The sequence below is a fragment of the Eucyclogobius newberryi genome, unplaced genomic scaffold (assembly GCF_026437365.1).
Source record: "Eucyclogobius newberryi isolate DKJ021-1_F unplaced genomic scaffold, fEucNew1.0.hap1 SCAF_8, whole genome shotgun sequence".
NCBI lineage: Eukaryota > Metazoa > Chordata > Actinopteri > Gobiiformes > Gobiidae > Eucyclogobius > Eucyclogobius newberryi.
Window position 1 is genome coordinate 7,054,664 of NW_027316500.1, and position 6,124 is coordinate 7,060,787.

General features: G+C 35.0%; 1 protein-coding gene across 1 annotated transcript in view; it reads right to left on the reverse strand.

The window, feature by feature from the left end:
• cdh23 (cadherin-related 23) overlaps positions 1 to 38 on the reverse strand; it is a 303,992-nt gene extending 303,954 nt beyond the window's left edge. The window contains exon 1 of the mRNA XM_072437248.1: positions 1 to 38. This exon is cut by the window's left edge and continues 48 nt beyond it. The gene's annotated coding sequence lies outside the window, so the exon portion shown is untranslated.
• Between the last annotated feature and the right edge of the window lie 6,086 nt (positions 39 to 6,124).

Consider the following 6,124-nt stretch of genomic DNA (forward strand, 5'->3'; position numbering starts at 1 on the left):
TTGTCCCGCAGCTGCGTTACCAAGTCTCAGCCCCCTTCTCTCCCTTCACTCCCTTCACTCCCTCCCGCGCTCGACTCCTCACCCTCTCTCACCACAGCCCCGGATCACTCTCCGAGACTGAGGCTGTGGCTGCCGGGGATTTCAATGTTCAGGAAAAAAAAGAAAGACGAAGAAAAAAAGAAAAAGAAAAAACGAAATGCCCAATGTCCCCCAAGCGCACGTTTCCTCTAATGTGTTATAGTAAGTCTCGTAATAACACGTGCAGATTGTAGTCATTTGAGACACTGTGATGGAGAACCGCAATAAACTACAATGCAATGCTTGTTTTTTTTTTTTTTTTTTTTTATATATATACAAAGCGAATAACTTTTGACTATTGCGCTTGAGTTACTGTCTTACGTGTAGTTTTCGGCTTAGGTGCGATAATCAACGTCTGCGCAGCCTAAACGTTGGGATTTGTTGAGATTAAATATATCTGAGTCCCAAAGCCACCAAAGTACGACCCTGATCCCGCAAATTAGACAGATTACGTCGGAAATCCTTTATGGACGGCAGAGGTCATGCGCGGGCTTCAGGAGCGGGCCAATAGCGACATCTAGTGGAGAATGGCAGGTAAAACGTGATTTCCGTGACTTTCTGTGGGATTATACAGTGGCAGTTAGTCTTAAATTGGATGCTAAAGAGCCGTTCCATCACTTTTGTGGCTCTTTTGTCACGCATTGACTAAAAATAGAACTTTAAATGGGTTCAAAGTGCCTTTCTCCAAATTCTGATATCCGGATGTTCGACCCCGAGATTAGCATAACGCTATTTGTTTCTTAGTAGCCAACTTCAACTCTTTTAAGTTCAGAATTTTATTCCAAAGTCCGAGCATTACGTCGCTGATTGATACATTGAAGCTGCAGAGCCAATCTTTACGTTTTTTGTTTTGTTTTTGTTTTATTAATTTAAATGTCGAAAGTGCATTTACTCACCTCCAGCAGCACTTCAGCGCTGGTGCCTTGCTTGCCTCTATTCCACACCATTTTTACACCAAAGCCTGGGAAAAACAGCACATGTAACAATAGAAATATATTTGAAATGAATTGTATCTAACTATGATGCAATACTGCCTAATACAAAGGTATTTAGCTGCGCTGTTCCATTAAGCTTCATCAATACTTTTTGAGCAACACGGTGAAATGACATAGTATGCCTTTGCTGACCTCTAGTGTCCATTTAGCCAAACTACGTCAAGAAATAAAAGTAGTGCCAAAAGTAACAACGGTGTTTTAATTTGAAATACATTGAAATACATTTAAAGAGTGCATTTAACACCAGTGTCTAGGCAAACTGAGCTAATCAAGATTGCAATTGCATCTGTCTATAGTGAAACAAAAAACAAGACAAATGGTCAAAATCTGAATCAGAAAATATTCATCAATGTCAATGAACAGAATTCACATCGGAACTTGCTTTGGTGATATGGTGCAACATAAAACTATGAACAAAGAGGAAAAATCCCTCTGAATGTGGGCTTGGAATGTACTTTTTAGAGTTAAAAATCTGTAATTAACACAGATTTTGAGAAAAAATGATGAGCTCTTGATAAAGAATTGTGCTGATTGTTGGTCAAAGAAGCAACTGAATTGATAACGTCATTAATTGAGTCATTAATTTTGTCAAAACGTCTAAAAACCTACAGAAAAGTACTTTTGAATGTCAGTCCAGTTAAGAAATATAGTGGAGTGGAGAAAGTACTGATACTTATCTCAAATGTTGTCAAGTAAAAAATGTAGTGCCTAAAAATGGCACTTAAATACAGTTATTTTTGCTTTTGTACATCGTTACTTTCCAGCACTGCTTCTAAAAGTCTATTAATAACTATGGCAAAAAAAACACTGAACAAAAACATATTCTGGACACACAGCCGACCCCCCTAAAACAATGAAATACAGTGGCTATGTTAACGCTGAGTAAGTGATCAGAAATGTCATAGCAACAGTTTCACCCGATTGATCTGATTTCATTTTGACCTGTGCAGCTTTTGACACTGAAAGGGACACAAAAAGATGCAAACCAATGTGGCAAAGACAACAATTAGAGACATATTAAAGATTGAAACACATTATAAAATGAATTGCATATTGTTTTCCAAATACGTCTAAAATTACACTAAATAATTGAGGTGTTTGCGATATCAGACTGCATTTAAACACACCCAAATAATCAGATATAATTATTGGGTTATCTGAGTTTTCTACTTATCTGATTTTAATTCCTGATCCCAAGCCACTTAACACAATTGGGTGTTGTTAATGAAATGTATTGATCTATTTTTTATTGTTTCACAGTTGTTGTCGGCTGAAAGAGACAGACATCATAACATTTTTTAGATTTCCTTGCTCCTCTCAGCTCTTTTGCCCCTGCCACAGTGACAGATGCGAGTTCTTTTTGTGTTTTCCTAATGACTGAGCACATTAACACCCATAATGATTGCACTTAATTTAGTTTAGTTGCCATTTATAGTTTGAAAAGCCCATTAGAATATGTGTGCAATAAGCTCAGAGTGCACAGTAAAACATTAACAACCACATAAAAGAACAATGCAGATAAACAAGCTCAAAGATTTAGAGTGATCAAAATGTGTTTCACAGTGAACCATTCCATGAATTTATGAATCAATATCAATCAAATATTCAATAATAGCATTTAGCTGAAGGTGGGAAGTCAGATTAGCCTCACTCGTTCAGTCTTGAGGAATTTGTTTGAAGTACGTCAAAAATACAGAGCAATATACTGATCCTCACAGTCAAAGAAAAAACCTTGACATTATTTGAATCCACTACTGATTCGACCATAACACAAAAATTTGAAGTAGCTAGATAAAATATTTTTGCTTCTTGTGGTTGTTAGATTTTTAATCTAAGTGAGAAAAAACAAGACAGGATATGGTCGTTTAAATCAAAAGAATTTAATCCCTACAATTACAAAATTAACAGATTAAAACACGCCTGTCCCTCAAGTTCCACAATATTAAATGTTTATTAATTACAACATGGTCTTTACAACTCTTTAAATCAAGAAAAATCTATTATATTGTAATAACAAAGCAAGGTGAAAGACCTGTTTGCATAATGACCATAAAATATGATTCAAAAATGCACATAAAGTAATTTGAAGTCTGACAATTTGTGCTTCGTGTATTTTTTGTGAACTGGAGCAGAAACCCACCACCCATAAATGACCAAAATATTTATTTCTAAAAACAGATGTCTTCCAATAAAGGCCATAATATGTTGAAAATATATTGTTAAATAGCTCTACAACAAAACAAAAACAACTAAAATTCTTTGTGTTATATGTTTATATCCATCTTACTTGGGAATAGGGCAATATCTTTACTTTGCAATGCAGTGTTTGCTGTTGGCTTGTTTTTATTCCATTACACAGTTTAAACAATACACTGTACGCTCGAGGACTGACTAAATGAATATGTAATTGCACAAGGATAAGAATAGAAACTGTATAAGAGGAACAATATAATCTCTAATCTTCCTTGTTGTTCTTTTCTGTTATTTTCCAAACTCTGCTTTAATGTAAGTTTGATATTATTTCGGGTTTTTGTGTGTGTTGAGTCCTTTTCATAGAGTAGAGTCACTTCATCTAAACTTTCCTTTTGTTCTGTTTGACCTTTTTTTCTTCAGCGGCTGTGGTTGTCTTGGACTGTTGGAATCTCCACCCACGGTCAGGCTCCTGAGTGTCTTCTTCCTGACCACAGTTAGGTCAAATGTGAACGTACCTGCTATTAACGCATATTTTCATTCTGAGACAAAAGTCCAGGATTCAAATCTATATTATCAGTTGAATGAACCTCTAACATGTTGCTAACGTATTGTATTCAAGTTATTATTTGTAATTATATTTTAGGTTTTGCTGAAGCATTTACCTAGTTTTCCTAGATTGACAAGAAGAATAAGATTATCCAACTTTCCATCCAAAAAGGAATGAAATGTGTATTATTACAACTTGGCTTACACGATTATATTTTAGTTTTGCTTAAAGTGTATCTAGTTTTCTCTCAATTTGATAATGATCCATGCTGAAGTTTATCATTTTACGCTTTGGTTGAACATGGACAGGACAGTAAATGTGACATGTGCAGAGGTAATTCTATATCTGTTACCATTCTGTAAACAAGGGCCAAAGCCTGTTTAATTCAATGACTAAAAACTTTAGTTCAGAAACTTCAGGACACTGTTGTGTAAAATGTCCCTGCATTTTCTGTATTGATGACACGAAGTCCTTATTACAACTAAATTCAAATGTTTCAAATGTTTTACTTTTTCTTTCTTCACAAACTGCCTTTTGACTGGTGTAAAACTATGATAAATGTTCATATTTTGCATTATCCCATTGCCATATGCACTTTTATGGGCTGAATTTCAGGGCTGGAGATCAATTTGTGAAAAAAATCTTATTACAAGCAATTTCTGACAGGAATCACTAAATATTAAATTATGCCTTTGGAATACGATTGTACTGTGCATCTCAAATAGGATCAAAATGTGAAATTACATGCAGCTAAATGATAGTCTTCTTTAAAGTCTTTTTTCCCATCTTTGCCATTTACTTTGAATCGTCTAAGATTCCCGAGCAGCTGCGGGAGAAAAAGACAAATGTGTTGTGTCAAAGTTACAAATCAAATTACAGTCTTTTGGGTCGCAGTCTCGTAAAAGAGCGGCATAAAATGTCTTTTGGCGGGTTAATATTTCACTTCAGTGCGTCGTTTTCAAAGGCTGAACTAATTGCCGACATTAATTACTAATTCCTCTGAAGACTTTAGCTGAGATGAGAAGATGATCAGATTAGTCAAGATGCATTATCTTTTTAAAAGACCTTCTCCAGCAGCAAGTATTAGGAGACAAAGCTAAAGAATTGCTTAACTTTTTTCCACTTCTGCACATTATTGTTGATGGCCCAGATTACACAAAGATATATAACAATGTATTACTCATGTAAATGATCTGCTTTGAACGTCAAAGTTAAAGATCATCAAGGAGGAAAACATCCATTATGAATAAACCCAAGATAAATAAGTTTAATGCCATTCTATGGAACATTTCAGACAAAGCAACAACATCGCCATGGAGACAATTAGGTGGTAGGCCCTCCAGCAGAAAGGTTACATCACATACAAACAAGCCTTTTTTGCTAAAACCTGGCGTTTTCTTTTTATACGGTTATTTTTTTGTGCATCATGTCTTTTCAAATATGTATATTCAAACTAAAACCATCAAGTATTGCAGTAAAATGCTGTGAATTGTAAATTAAGAACAAGCTTTTTACGTTTTCACAGTGAGGACCTTACCCAATCTAATACTCCCACAGGTAATGCAAAGGTAAGAGGATTTTGTATTTTTCCATTCTTTTCTGGCATGACTTTTGTGACCCTTTTGTCAGCTGTTCCGTATGTTGGATGGATTCATGGGGTAGGCAATATTGACAAAAATAGTTTTAATGCTTAAAACATGTGCTAAAACGTGCGTGTTAACGTCTGGATTGAGGTTCAAGACAAAAGTGAAAAACAGAAGACATCCAATGAATCCAATTAATGCACAGTCCATAAACGAGACATTATACTTAATATAATTTTATATTATCAATTTTCGATAACATTTACACAATTTTCAATAACACACTCAACCTAAAATAGTGACTGTAATTTCTCTCTTTATTCTATACTTTCATTTAAAGCATGTGGTGGTTTAAGCTACAAATATGAAATGCAGCCGCCTCGAGGAACAGGAAGAACAATATAATCTGAGCCTACCTTGGAATGCTTTGTCTTTTTTCATGAAAGAGAGAAAGTAGAAACAAAAGATGCCAGAAAAAGAAAATTATGTGTTTCACCACTTTGGGGAACGCTGAACAGATGGGCTGCGTAATACTGGACCAAAAACCTTATTTAATTATTTACTATAATTATTGCATCTCTATAATTACATTTTGTTGGACGCTTTTATGTTTTCTATTGTTTTAAAAAGCTATATGTTAAACTTTGTTCCTGCCGAACCAACATAAGTATAACCATGACTATTTCTTCATCATAAAACCTGCAAATATGCCAGGTTTAGTGAGGATA